A 15,675-nucleotide genomic window follows, 5' to 3' on the forward strand; every position below is an offset into this window, starting at 1 on the left:
GTGTTTTATATACATTTGTTCTAACCCCCGAAATGATTCTGCAAAGTAGAAATTATTATCCCTTTTTAAAAATGAGGACTTTAAAAGAATATACAGAGATTACTTAATTTGCTCAGCTAAGAGATATGGTTAGAATTAGACTCCAGATTTTTCTGGTTCCAAAGGTTATGATTTTTTGGAGTAGCATAGTATCCTTCCAATTATTTTAATTTTCTATATCTTTGTTTTCCCATCTATATAATGAAGGCAATAGTTAACATGACCTTCTAGCTATAAAATGTCTAGCTAGGAAGTCTAGAATACAAGCATAGCTTCGTGTAGCAGCACAAAAGGAAAGCTAGCTTAGTTCCACATCAGAAGTCACTTAGATTTTCTTATTTATACAACCAGATTCAAAGCATGGTAGGAACTGAAAGTTAACAAGGCAAGACTGTGCATGCAGCCCAGATGCTGTTCTCGGCTGCTGCATAACACAGCATACATACATACATACATAACAAACCCTTCCTGGGTTTGGAGGAGACCTGGATGGAATACAGAGGAGATAATTCAAAGGCACTCTTCACACTCACCTGAGGAACATGTCTTAAGTGGGGTCATGGTCTTTTTACTGAGATGGAGGCAGGTTGAAGAGGCGCCTTTATATTTCCACTTTGGGAGAAAGGGGACTGGGATAACTGAGAAGTCAGGTTCAAGACTGAAGTTCACATTGAGATTGATCCAAGTTTACATCCTTTTCCTTCAAGGTTGTTTTAATGTCTTAAGAGCTAAATATATAATAAAGAATCCAAGAAACTTCTCTGTTCTGTAGTAGAGCCACGATATAAGAGAAATGACTCCAAATCCAAAGAAAAAAACCCAGGAGGATGGAATTAACAGAAAGGACTTCACACAATAGCAAGCATTCCTGCCCTTATATTCTTTATTCCTCTTTCCGTAGTCCCCACATTTAATCCACACATCTCGTTTCACTGTTTTTCTAAGAGATTTCTTTTCTCTCTAATCTCCACCAGACCTACCCTGGCCTAAGTCACCATCACCCTGAATGTCCTGTTTCTGTTCTTCCCAGCCTAGCAACCATCTTCCTGCAGAAAGCAAAGTACCTCTTTAAGATATAAATTGGGTCACACCACGCTCTTGTTTATAAGACCATGAGTGGCTGCCCAGTGTACTTAGAATGAAAAGCAAACTCTTTCTCTTGGCTTACGAGGCCCTCTGTAGTATGGGGAGTCCACTACGGTGACTTCTTATCATGCCACTTTTTTCCAGCCATGGAGAATTTTCTTTCTGTTCTTTGCATAGTCCAAGTTCTTTCCACCCACAGAGCTCTGCACAGGCTGGCCCCTCTGTGTCTAATGCTGCCAAGTCTGCTTCCTTCTCATCCTACAGATCTCGTGTTAAATGGTACCTCCTTGGAAAGGTAAGTTCCAGCCACTCTATTTAATTAGATGCCATTGCCTCCACAGGTTACATTTTTATAACAACTGCTTGCTCTCTGCATAGTACTGCTCCCATATTGTTTTATTTATGAGCTCTACTGGGGCAGGGAACTTTTTTACCTCTCTTCTCTCTGTATCTAAAGCCCAGCAAAGTCCCCAGTAATGATACTGGCTTGCCAACCTTCCCTTCTGCTGGGTTCCCCCTGGGCTTGGGTCTTGGTTTAAAATTTTCATCTTCAGGGAGCTCTTCTGTGACCCCCAGCCTAAGTCAGACTCCCTGTTCTTTGTTTCCATAACCCTCTACACAATCCCTGCTGTAACACCTTCACACCTCACGGTACTGATTGCCTGTGCTTGGCCTCCCTGTTATTCTCTAAGACTCTTACTGGTTGTGAGATTTGCTGTCTTGTTCACCCTGACATCACGGGCACGAACATCATGCATGGCATGTAGTAAGAAATCAGGCAATGGTTAATAGAGAGACATAGTCACTGAGAAAGAATGTGGGGTGGGCAAAAGAGAGAAAGCATTCACAATTTTTATAGAGTAATTGACTAACTGACAGATGAATGAATTAATTCATGTATTACCTGTTGATGGTCACTTCACACCCTGATGCTTAGTCGTGGAAGATACAGCACCTAGCATGAGCAGCTTTCACTTAGTCATGCAAAAATATCTTACACTCATTTATTGAGAAACTTATGTGCGCCAGGCCTGAGTTACATGCTGAGGATATGAATAAGGATATGATACAACAGAAGAGAGGAGACAGATTTATGAGTGTTTATGCTAGGAGGCAACAGGGTAAGTGGCATATGAATGTGAAAAAAGAAATGTATTTAGAACCCAGACTTGGGCAGATGTGGAAAGGGACTGTCCTCAGTCTTGAAGGATGGGGAGGACAATGTAAAGGTACCAGGGCAGAGGAAGGAAAAGCTGAGCTGAGCAGTGAGCACTGGCTGGGATGCGGGAGTTTTGCAGCTCCCTGGGAGATAAGAGAGGAGGGGACGGTGATGGGCCCAGAGTTTGGGGTTCCCCGCATGGACATGAGGTGAGAATGTGGGGCTGTATTCAATGGAGAGGAATCTTTTAGCAAGTTTGAGGTTGAGGGGTGGCCTGATTATGGGGGCTTTAGCAGACAAATACAGGAGAGGTACCTTGAAGCTGGGTAGGGAGAGAGACTGGATTGCCTTTGAGAAGCTTAATATTCAGGCATGAGGTCTCCAGAGCAAACTTGAGAAAGAAGCAATCAGAATGGAAAAGAAAGAAAGAATAAAAGAGACTGTGCAAGAAAGAAGTGGAAGACTAGTGTGGCGGATAGCTCTTGGGACAGAGCTCCGAGCTAAAGGGAATGATAAAGTGAATGAACCACGAATACATGACGTGTGCAGGGCAGCACGCTCCATGTGCTTTCCTGCCTGACTCTGTTTGACATTTGCTAACTTTACAAGGTAGGTATTCTTATTACCCTCACTTACTGATAGGGAAGCCACACTGCTTTCTTTTTAAATTTTTATTTATGTATTTATTGGCCACACTGTGCAGTATTCAGGACTTAGTTTCCCATCCTGGTGCCCCCTGAGGTGGAAACTTGGAGTCTTAATCACTGGACCACCAGGGAAATCCCCACACTGCTTTCTAATTATACGTTTGCTAGTAAGAAAGTGTGGTATCATCTAATGATACCACTCTAATGGCAGAAAGTGAAGAGGAACTAAAGAGCCTCTTGATAAGGGTGGAAGAGAAGAGTGAAAAAGCTGGCTTTACACTCAACATTCAAAAAACTAAGATCATGATATCTGGGCCCATCATTTCATGGCAAATAGAAGGCGAAAAAGTGGCAACAGTGACAGATTTTATTTTCTTGGCCTCTAAAATCACTGCAGATGGTGATTGCAGCCATGAAATTAAAAGATGCTTGCTCCTTGGAAAGAAAGTTATGACAAATCTAAACAGTGTATTCAAAAGCAGAAACATCACTTTGCTGACAAAGGTGCATACAGTCAAAGTTATGGTTTTTCCCGCAGTCATGTATGGATATGAAAGTTGGACCATAAAGCAGACTGAGTGCTGAAGAATTGATGCTTTCCAACCAATAGTGGTGCTGGAGAAGATCTTGAGAGTCCCTTGGGCAGCAAGGAGATCAGATCAAACCAGTCCATCCTAAAGGAGATCAACCTTGAATATTCATTGGAAGAACTGACGCTGAAGCTGAAACTCAATATTTTGGCTATGTGATGCGAAGAACTGACTCACTGGAAAGACCCTGATGCTGGGAAAGATTGAGGGCAGGAGGAGAAGGGGACAACAGAGGATGAGATGCTTGGAGGACATCAATGACTCGATGGACATCAATTTGAGCAAACTCAAATGGACATCAATTTGAGCAAACTCTAGGAGATAGTGAAGGACAGGGATGCCTGGTGTGCTGCAGTCCATGGGGTTGCCAAAGAGTTGGACACAACAGCGACTGAACAACAACAGTGAAAAAGTGTGGTGTAAACTGTGTTTTTTCTTTTTTATAGTACTTATAGACCACGGAGGGAAGTCATAATATTTCTGTCACTACTTCCTTATTTATAAAACAACACTTATAATTTTACAAATTTCTGGTAATTAAAAAATTATAAATGCTTATATTAATAATTCCACAGAGATAAAGGTGTTGTTATTAATAAATTGTCTTTTCTACTTTATTTTCCAGGTCTTAAAAATCCCCATGAAACAAATAGGAAATAAAATGTCAATAAAGTGCCTGTGAGTCTCTTAATTCACTAAGTAAAACTCATGTGTAATTCAGAAGTTTTCCCCAAAGATAAGTGAAGACCTTTCACAGATTTCAGAGAAAGGAGGCATTATCCAAGCAAGCCTTTTCTGCTTGATCAAAATGCAGAGTATAAGCAAATTAAATTGATTTAAGCTAGCATGACATCAACCTAAAACAAATGGGTTTTAACATTTAAGAAAAATCAACCTATTATTTCTGATTATCTTTCTTCTTAGTAAAATTTTCTTTTTCTAAAGAACAAAGAACTCTATCTTTTTTCTTTACTATCTTAGTAAAATAAACATGAATTAAAATGTAAAATTGAATCCCTTCTGTTCTGACACTTGAACAGTGAGATCTTAATAATTTTTGAAAATAAAAATCCAACTAGCTTGATAACATTAGAGGCTACCTTTCTTCTGTACCTTTAAAGTTTAAATGAAAAAGAAGGATAAGGAAGAATTTGCCTTATGTAACCTCTTTGGAATAAATTCATTTAAAATTTGAAGATATGCTAAAAAAAATTATTTTAAACCTTGATCCATCTTTTATTTACTGTGTTTTATAGTAGACAAGTCATTTATTTTTTCGTTCCATTGCCATTGATAACAATAATTTAAAACCAGCTAATAAACATTATGGTTTGTTAGAACTGCTACCGATTAAATCTTAAGTGTCTTATACATACAAATATAAACAGAATGTAATTAGAGCTATTTAAAGAACCCATTTTTAACTTAGATTAACCATACTTTCCATTTGCTGAGGATAAACACTCATAAATGAAAACCATTGCTGAACAAGAAGCAATTACTTCAGTTTAAAATATTAATATGCACAGCCTTTTTAAAAGCCATGGAAAATCATTTATGGACTGCGTCGCATAGACTCAAATCATACCCAAAAGGAAGAATGGGGCAACATCCTGCGTCCTAATCGAGAAGCAATCAACTGGGGCATGACATGTCCTTACCTTTAGGAGCCCATTAAACTCTTGGCTTCGATTAGCGTAGATTTCCAACATGATAGTCCTATATATGTTCAAAGGGTGATTTAAAACCACACATACATGCACTTAGAAAGAAAGGAGAATTTTACTGTTGAAAAATCAACTTCATCAACCTCTTTCTAGGAAAAATTGAAACCCACTTATAATTTAACCTAATAACTGATCTGAGCATATAGTCTGGAAGAGAAGGAAACATAGCCCACACATCATAATTGCACATTTCATGCCTAAAATATACACAAAAATATATACTGAGTCAATTGAACACAACTAGCTAATTAATTCCACAGTACTTTTTGGTGACATTAGTAGGCTGAGTAAAACCTTGGTTTGGGCTAGAATTATACTCTGGTTAAATGCGTGCTACTATGAGTTAACCACAGGTCACATCCAGTTACAATGAGCATCATTATCACAAAAGGCTTCCAAGCTGGTCCTGGAAGTTCTCAGAATGGGGCTCTGTTGATTTCATCACAATGATACCACTAATGTAAGAGCCCAGACAGACTTATTAACCCTTGTGTGCCTGAAATGGCCACAATGTTTCAGATCTTTGGTTAGGTCTCTGAATATAAAATGATTCTGGGTGAGGACGTGGTTATTTTCAACCTCACAAGACAAAAATCCAGGGACTAAACTTGTCCCATTAACAGTTCATGTCTGCCTATGGCTGAAAGTATAATTGGGGTAGTATTTTGAAAGGGGAACCATTTTGTTCATGACAACCAAGCTTCAATGCAGATAAATTTAGTAGATGATTGATAGTTATGGTGATGTGCCTTGAATTATAAGTGAAATTTATATTTATAGGACTTTATCTTTTGATCCCATTTACAAAGTTATAATCAATTATTTTTATTCTGAATTATGGAAGGCTTCATTTTCATTAAAGGTAAGGAAGTAAAATAGCTTCAAGGGCTGAAATGAAAAAAAATCTTAGCAGGGTGATTTTATGGTTGGCCTTAGGCAAAAATCACCCAGCAAGGGATGTTTGTCTTGGATGCCAGTACCAGTTCTTTTCAGTGATCTTCTATCCTATCCTGGCCACTGAAGCTTCCCAGGGCCCTTTGGGTGCTTGAATATATATTCCCTCCCCTCCCTTCATTCCCATACATACTCTTTTTATGTTATTTTGTCCAGGCTCTCGTCTTCAACAGAATTTATTATTATTACTCTTCTCTTCTTTTCCCAATTTAGTATTTTCTTAGTCCCTTCTTCTGCCTGATACTATCTCATTTAAAAAACAAAGTCCTATGAATTCAATAATAAGGACCAAAGATTAGTGCTTCATCTGTGCCACATAGTATGTGTTCATTTACAGAAGCTTTCTGGATAAATGCCTAATCCAAAGTACTGTCTTTAATGGTAGAAATTTCTGGTTCATTTAGAGGTATTGAAATTTGAAGAACTTTCAAAATACACCATACAGGTGGCTGCATGCTCTATATAATGTTTAGAGCCAGTCATGTGTCTTTCATTAACTATCTTTAAGAAAAAGGGCCAGGTCATGTGTCTTTGGTTTATAATTACCTTGTGCCATCACAAGGCTTTTAAAAAAACTTTCAACCAAAATTCAAAACTGTGATTTTACTAAACTACCACATTATCTTTCCCGAACCTCGGAAACACAAAGCATTCCCCTGATTGGATTGTTCACTATTCAACTTACTGAATCTCGTAACTTGGAGATTATGATAGGTGAGTATCCTGTGCATCTCCCCAGTGCCATCCACCCCAACACACAAGTAGGTGGTAACTATGTTGCTTTGTTAAACAGAATGTGACCCAGATTGCTACCAAGATTAATTTGAAACAGAGACTTATTACTGTTACCACATCAAGGAGTGACTAAGTTGTGTTCCATAACTTTATAAAATTTTATAACTCATCAACTAAATAGCCTGAATTAGTTGACTTTATTGTTTGGTAAATGCTTGATAGCCAATAGATTTAATACATTGTTAATTATCTTATTCTCCTTAAAGTAGTATTTTCACTTTTATAACCAAGAATATTAGAGGCTAATTAGAAATACAGTAGTGTGAATTGTAAATTATGTGTAATTACAATAAAACTACTGAAGAATAATACACATTATTTATAAATTGTGACACTGTGATAAATTAAAGCAATTACAGGTAAACCAATAATGTTCTTTAATTAAGTACTTATGAATGAAAATTTGTGCCTTGCATTTACAATAACCTATAAGGTTGGGGACTGCATTTATAGCTCGTGTGGAAATCGACTGCACTCGGCCGTGATGCTCTGCTAAGAATAGCTTCCAAGTTCATTACTGTCATTCTGCCATTATCATGTAAAAACACCCAGGATTGTTAAATGTAAAGTGTGCTGACAGCCAATCAACCATGCTTCTTAATATAATTATAATTATGTCACTATCTCTTATTATGCCTTTATGAATCTGAGAAAAAGTTCATATTTCCACAAGTCTTCAATATTGGTTGCAAAGGAATAGAAGATGCTTTGTCACAAGTTTATTGAAAATACTATTGTATTTGACATTAGTAAGACTATTCATCCTCATAATTATCTTACTGCAGCCTGCCATTTAAAGATGATAACAATAGTTTATGTGTTGCTATATCTGTTTATTATATGCTATATTGTTATAATGTTGAGGTAATTCTTTGACATATCCAGGTTACAATCAATGTCACGAAATTGACATAGGACACATCAAAAGACCACCTTCCTGCCCTTAATTCAAATTGTGTGTGTTTGTGCAGATGCATGCAAACAGGTTTCTGGAGTAGAAAGAGAAGTAGTAAAAGTTGGTGAGATGGGGAAGAATTGGAAGGTTCAGATGACAGGAACTTGCTGACCTGAATTTAAAATATCTTGAAACTTATCATAAAGATACGTATATAAAGATGAGTACTAAAAAAAAAAAAAAAAAAACAAGAAAAGTATTCTGACTTATCCAGGAATATACATTTCTTAATTTGTCTTGAGGCATTTGAAAGAGGGAAGTGAAAAAGTTGGCTTAAAGCTCAACATTCAGAAAACTAAGATCATGGCATCTGGTCCCATCACTTCATGGGAAATAGATGAGGAAACAGTGGAAACAGTGGCTGACTTTATTTTTTTTGGCTCCAAAATCACTGCAGGTGGTGATTGCAGCCATGAAATTAAAAGACACTTGCTCCTTGGAAGGAAAGTTATAACCAACCTAGACAGGATATTAAAAAGCAGACATTACTTTGCCAACAAAGGTCCGTCTAGTCAAGGCTATGATTCCTCCAGTGGTCATGTATGGATGTGACAGTTGGACTATAAAAAAAGCTGAGTGCCGAAGAAGTGATGCTTTTGAACAGTGGTGTTGGAGAAGACTCTTGAGAATCCCTTGGACTGCAAGGAGATCCAACCAGTCCATCCTAAAGGAGATCAGTCCTGGGTGTTCATTGGAAGGACTGATGTTGAAGCTGAAACTCCAATACTTTGGGCACCTGATGCGAAGAGCTGACTTATTTGAAAAGACCCTGATGCTGGGAATGATTGAAGGCAGGAGGAGAAGGGGACGACAGAGGATGAGATGGTTGGATGGCATCACCGACTCGATGGACATGGGTTTGGGTGGACTCTGGGAGCTGGTGACGGACAGGGAGGTCTGGCGTGTTGTGGTTCATGGGGTCGCAAAGAGTCAGACAAGACTGAGCAACTGAACTAACTAACTTGAAGCATTAACAATTAAAGTTCTCTAAAAATTAAGGAATGCCTATACTAGTAACAAAACAGCATGTCAAATATTCATGTGTGGTCATCTGTGTCCAACTCTTTGTGACCCCAGGTTCCTCTGTCTATGGGATTTCCCAGGCAAGAATACTGGGGTGGGTTGCCATTTCATATTCCAGGGTATCTTCCTGACCTAGGGACTGAACCCATGTCTCTTGCATCTCCTGCATTGGCAGGGGCATTCTTTACCACCTGGGAAGCCATGTGAAATATAGTACAGAGAATACCCTCGAAGGGAAAGCCATGTACTAGGTAGAGGTTACACATGTTAGTCATGATTATCAGGTCACAGATCTTATCTGCCTTGCAAACCAAGTTAGCCTGTTAATTTTTATGAAAGCCGGCAGAAATCATGAGACTCTTAGGTCAGAGGCAAAGGACTTTGTCACTCAAAGCACAACAAGTAGCATGAGCATCATCGTGTGTGTGTGTGTGTTGGTTTCCCTCATCCTTGCATGGGAGTGATACAGAAGGGCACAGATGGTTGCTATACACATGGTGGGTTCACCCTGCAGCTGAGGAACATTGAACTTGAGGAGTCCACTGTTTTTATAGCAAGCGCTGAGCAAATCTACCTTTGTTTCAGAGGTAGACATTACATCATCTCTCAAAGTTGCTCTCTGTCAACATGACCCTGAGGAATGGTCCCAGTAAAGAGCAGTCACAGCTCTGCATTCTTGACAAACCTAGCAAGACATGAAGAAGTCCATGAGACCTGCAGAGGATTTTCTTTTCCAACATGCAGTATAAACATCTTCAGGAGTATGGTGTACAATGAGATAAAAAGATGACCTTTGTCCATTGGCTTCAAGTTCAAAACTCTTCCCACGACCATGCTTACCACTGTATGTTTAGTTAAATCTTATTAAAAATGGCATAAGAAACTTCTGGGGACAGTTTCCCTTTGATAGCTTCTCTGTGAATGCAGTCCATTCACTCTGCAAATGATCTGGTTCTAGTCTGTCACTTCCATTGAACTATTTAATCATGTCAGTTCCTTTCCTGTCTTCAGTTCACCTGACCTTATTAATTTCACTTTAGAAGTACTGAAATGGTACCTTCACCTGTTTGTTCACATCTTGACTTACTTGATATAAGTATATTGTAAGGTAGAGGGATTGTAGAGGCTCCTAATTATCATCTCCAGCTTATCATTGGGCTTCCCTGCTGGCTCAGTGGTAAAAATTATGCCTGCCAATGCAGGAGACTCAGGTTGGATCCCTGAGTTGGGAAGATCCCTTGGAGAATGGAATGGCAACCCACTTCAGTATTCTTGTCTGGAGTATCCCAAGGACAGAGGAACCTTATGGGCTATAGTCCATGGGGTCACAAAAGAGTCAGACACACCTTAGCTACTAAGCAACAACAAGCTTATCATTAATTAGGCAGAGTGATCCATTGACATCTTTAGGCCACGTGGCCACCATTTGATGTGGCCAGAGCCTTCATAATGTCCAAACTCAAACTCTATATATAATCAGTGCCCAACTCTTTTCCAACCCTTTCACCTCTTTCATGAAAATTTTGTTGTCCTTCTGCAAGGCACACTGATTTCTTTGCTTTGAATTGATTTTCTATGCTCAGGATGAGCAGCTGTGGTGGTTCCTTGCGCCAAATTGGATGCTATGTAACTTCATCGGGAAGGACCCCTAAAGAAAACAGGTTTATTATATCCCTCTCCCGCCGTCTTTCAACCTACTTTCAATAAACTGTGCTTCTAGGCTGCGGGGTAGGATCTCAAGTCATCTTCTATAATGACTCTCAGGTTAAAAAAATTAGGTGTGGCTTTAAAAGGTGAATTCAGTGTAAAACCAAAACTTCACATCTAACTTATTCTTTCCAACACACTGGTGTGTGTACCTGTGTACACACACACACACACACACACACGGGACTATTTTAAACCAGAAAAGCTAAGGTGGTGAAGAAGTATAATGGGGCTCTTTGCTCAGCATCTGTCTCCCCAGCTCCTAGCTGGCTGGGAAGGTCTTCTCTGATGGGTAGGCAGCGCATTCCCAATTCAGCTATTTTCTCCTTGGGTTGGCCTACTGGTTGGACACTCTCACTGCTCTTTGGTTTTGGACTTCTCAGAAAAGTCAGACAGCGTTTTCTGGATTATTCAACCACCAGGAGAGACATGCTAAAGTTTTAGGTGGCTGTCTTGAAGTTCTCCTCAACTGCATAATGTTTATGGAAAATACACTCCTCCCCAGTGTTATAGTACCACGGTCATCAAGTTCCCAAAAGAAACCTACCTTCTCTAATCTGATCAATCTTCAATTTCCCTTTTATACCCTGGAGGTGGTTGGGCACCTATATCATTGATTTCAGTTTTTATTTTTTTGGTTTATTTATTTTTGAAACGTTTTTGGATGGGAGGTGTCTCATCTGAAACTTTGATATAAGCAGTAGAAACAGTTTCTAATCCTATGAAAATTGTCTTATTGCATTTAATTATTTTTGAAAGTTTATAAATTTTTTTCTTACTATGTTACAAGCTTTTTGAGAAAGTAGGGACCACTTATACTCCTTTTTTTTTTTTTTTGATCAGTGGATTGGAGTTATCAATTTACACGCCCTCAGGACAGAGGGGTGATAGGATTATAGTAACAAGTAATACAAATAGAAAGAAATAAGGAATATTGAGGTTCCTTTTCCTTCTTTATTTTTTAAAAAGAAGCCAGAAGTCTCAAATTTTATGCAACTGATAGATTTATTAACTGAAGGCATAAAGATACATTAAAATCATATCTGCACAAAACCAAAATAAACAGCACATTTATTTTAGCATGAAAAAAAAATCACTCCATGAATAGGAATAATGGGAATATGCCTGTTTAATAATTAATATTAATAATTAATCTTTCTAAATAATTAGATGTTTCACTTTTGCATTTGTTGTGGTTAAGCTTTAATTGATTTAAATAATTGGAATCTACTTAACAAATTGCTTTTTTCAGCTGAAAAAATAGTCTTTTGGTGGACTACCTTAATGAAGGGGTTAATTTATTCTTTTATTACTGTTTAACTTATGAAAAAAATTAAAATATGTTTACCTTCTGTTTCAAGAAAATCAGTTTCTAAGTAAACAGTGCTCAACAGTTTGAATTGTCCCAACTGTTCTCTAAAAGTTGAAGAAAGGTTATTAAATATTTATCATCTTATATTGTGTTATTTACTGTTATGATGAATATGCAAATTTTATTAATGTTATTCAGAAAGCCATGAAAAAATTATAATTCATGAATGAAAAATTAAACGTTAACAAGCTAGTTATTTGGAAAAAAATTTAATCCACAAATGAAATACATTGTCCGTGAGTAAATAAAGCCATACTAGATTTTAGAGAGAAGGAACTGAGGGATGCAATAAATAGAAGCCTAGGAAAATATTTAGTATTTTCAGGATGGCAAAATAAAGGAGTCTTTCAGAAGTGTGAGAAAAGATGTTAAAAGTAGGGACTTGCTGGGGGCTCTTCCTTTCCTAAGGGCAGGGGAGGGGCAGGCAGAGGTGTTGGTGCCAGATTCCTCATCTCCAAAGCCCTCCCTCCCAACCCCCAGCACTGACAAAGAGGCTATCTTCCTATTGCCACAGGAATGCTATGGGAATTTGAAAGTTAGGGCTTTCTCCCTAACTGAAGATTTTAGCTCCAGGATATAGATAAAAAAAAAAAAAAAAAAGAAGAAGAAGAACAATTATAATTCACGGAAAGCTTCTGGGTTTCATTAAAAGTAAAAAAAAGAAAACGTTTTAAAAATTATTACATGCTACAGATAACTGGTCTAGTACCAGTTGGGCCATTTCTATTGATGTCCTCTTACCCTGATCTACTTTTCCATTTCCCATACGTATCAGCTTCAAATATACGATATAACATACCGGTATATACTGTTTACTTATCATTTTCTGGAAAATAATGTAGGCTCTATGAATGTAGGGAATCTTTGCTTCCCCACATGCTCATCAAGTACCCAGAAGAGTGCCTGGTATATAGTAGGTGCTCAATAAATATTTGTAGAATGTCCTCCAAAGAATATGTAGGAAAAAAGTGACTGCAATATTGAAAGATATTGTAGAAGGCTTGAGAAAAGACTGCTTCAAAATCAGGGGAAATAATCGAACCGTTAAATATATTTTATGAAGACTCTCAAATTACGTAGATATAACTCATCCAATAAATCTCCAGACCTGTTGCTTCTACTCTTCAAATATCTCTTAACCATATCTCTCATTTTCTATTAGCATCACATCTCTAGTAACCCTTTTCCTAGATATTTAAAAAATGTCCTTGTCTTTTCATTTCTAGTCTTTTACATCAAATAAATCATCTCCAATAATTCATAGCCATGAACCATTTAATGTATCACTTTTTTGGTGTGTGTTAGATATGCAGGTTTTACATGGTTCCTGCTTTCACAGCATTTATAATTTAATTTTGGATACAGGCATTAAAGAAGTGATATAACTGATATAACTGATGAACAACTAAAGAGCCTCTTGATGAAAGTGAAAGAGGAGAGTGAAAATTTTGGCTTAAAACTCAACATTCAGAAAACTAAGATCATGGCATCTGGTCCCATCACTTCATGGGAAATAGATGGGGAAACAGTGGAAACAGTGACAGACTTTATTTTCTTGGGCTCCAAACTCATTGCAGATGCTGACTGGATGAAATTAAAAGATGCTTGCTCCTTGGAAGAAAAGTTATGATCAACCTAGACAGCATATTAAAAAGCAGAGCCATTACTTTGCCAACAAAGGTCCGTCTAGTCAAGGCTATGGTTTTTCCAGTAGTCATGTATGGATGTGACTATAAAGAAAGCTGAATGCTGAAGAATTGATGCTTTTGAACTGTGGTGTTGGAGAAGACCCTTGAGAGTCCCTTGGACTGCAACGAGATCCAACCAGTCCATCCTAAAGGAAATGAATCCTGAACATTCATTGGAAGGACTGATGCTGAAGTTGAAACTCCAATACTTTGGCCACCTGATGTGAAGAACTGACTCATTTGAAAAGACGGTGATGTTGGGAAAGATTGAAGGCAGGAGGAGAAGGGGATGACAGAGGATGAGATGGTTGGATGGCATCACTGACTCAATGGATATGAGTTTGAGTAAACTCCGGGAATTGATGATGGACAGGGAGGCCTGGCGTGCTGCAGTCCATGGGGTCGCAAAGAGTCAGACACGACTGAGTGACTGAACTGAACTGATATAACTACTTGCTTAATACTGCTTGTAATTCTCTCTCTATAGAATTACAGTTGACATTTAATGTTGGAAAAGATAGTTTGCCCTGAACTATAACTAAGGCAATGAATGTTGTCTAGAATCTTAGAGAAGAATCTCTTCTAAGAAAGTGATGTGTAAGATGAGATTTGAAAGAGAGTGAGAGTCAGGCATTCTCAGTGGAAGAGGTAGTGAGAATCATTGAAAGGGAACAGAATATGCTAAAATCCAGAGGCAGGAGGGTTAGAGAGGCATGAGTTATAACTAGGTGGAGACAAGATGATGTATGACTAGAGAGGGGAAGGGGGGATAAATTGGGAGATTGGGACTGACATACATACACCACTATGCATAAAATAGATAATTAGTAAGAACCTACTGTATAGCGTAGGTGAAAAAAAAGATAACTTTGTAACTAGATGGCCTTGATACAGAAATGCCCCCTCCATCTATTCTGTCTCTTTACAGTACTAAGTTGTTTCATTTGGGAGACAGTATCTTTGGTGTGTGATCCCCAAAACTGAGGTACAATGACTCTATCCTTTTGGGGTTTTAGCAAAATGTCTTATTCTTGGTGGATCATAAACATTGATATTTGCTAAGTGACTATCAGCCTATCTAATCTGATTGATTTCTATGCCACTGGCATGTGTGCATTTTAATATATATAATTGTTGAACCATTAGCCAGTTTATTCTCCCCCTTTTAGTGGCTCATTACCTGTTATAGCATGCTATATCCTGGTTTATACAAGAACAGCTGTGTCTAATATACTCCTATAAATCACCCATGTTCATTTTCATATAGGTATTAGACTCAGCAAATATGTGTCATGTGGATTTTTATGTGCGAGCCTCTGAACATCACAAAAACTTCCCAGAGCCAGAGATAACTGCACTGAATCAGCTGTTCCCAAGTTTACTTTTAACCATTGCTCAAATTAGATATCTATGAGCTCCCCTCAGAGTCCAATCCCAGGCTGCCAGCTGCTCCAGATGTAAGAAGCTTTTATAGCTTTCAAACACATTTTATCTGTCATCATTTTCATCAACAGGAATATCTTTCTCTTTATTCTCTTTTAGAGAACCTGGTAAACAAGGAAAGAGAAAAGCTTGTCTTTATTGTAACTCCAAAGAGCTCAGTTTGTGTGTGTGTGGGAAACCCCAGCATGTCTTTCTTTGCATCTCTTTCTATGTAGTTCTTCAAAGGTTTATCAACCACCACCTTAATCCATTTGCTGAAGATACTCAATTGTCCAAATGTCCTTTTCTTTGAAATTCATAGAAAATTCAGCTTGAGGTGACAGAAAGAGATGAAGAATGCAAGGAGGTATACATTCCAATTTTGCCTCTACACTTACGAATCAAGTGTTCTGAATGAATTCCCCATTTTTTCTCATCTGTAAAATGGGCAGTGATTTTGGGAGGGTTAGAGAAAGATGAAAGATGAAAAATGATTATAAGGAATCTTTTA

Source organism: Bos mutus, chromosome 27 (assembly GCF_027580195.1).
Source record: "Bos mutus isolate GX-2022 chromosome 27, NWIPB_WYAK_1.1, whole genome shotgun sequence".
In the NCBI taxonomy this organism is placed as follows: domain Eukaryota; kingdom Metazoa; phylum Chordata; class Mammalia; order Artiodactyla; family Bovidae; genus Bos; species Bos mutus.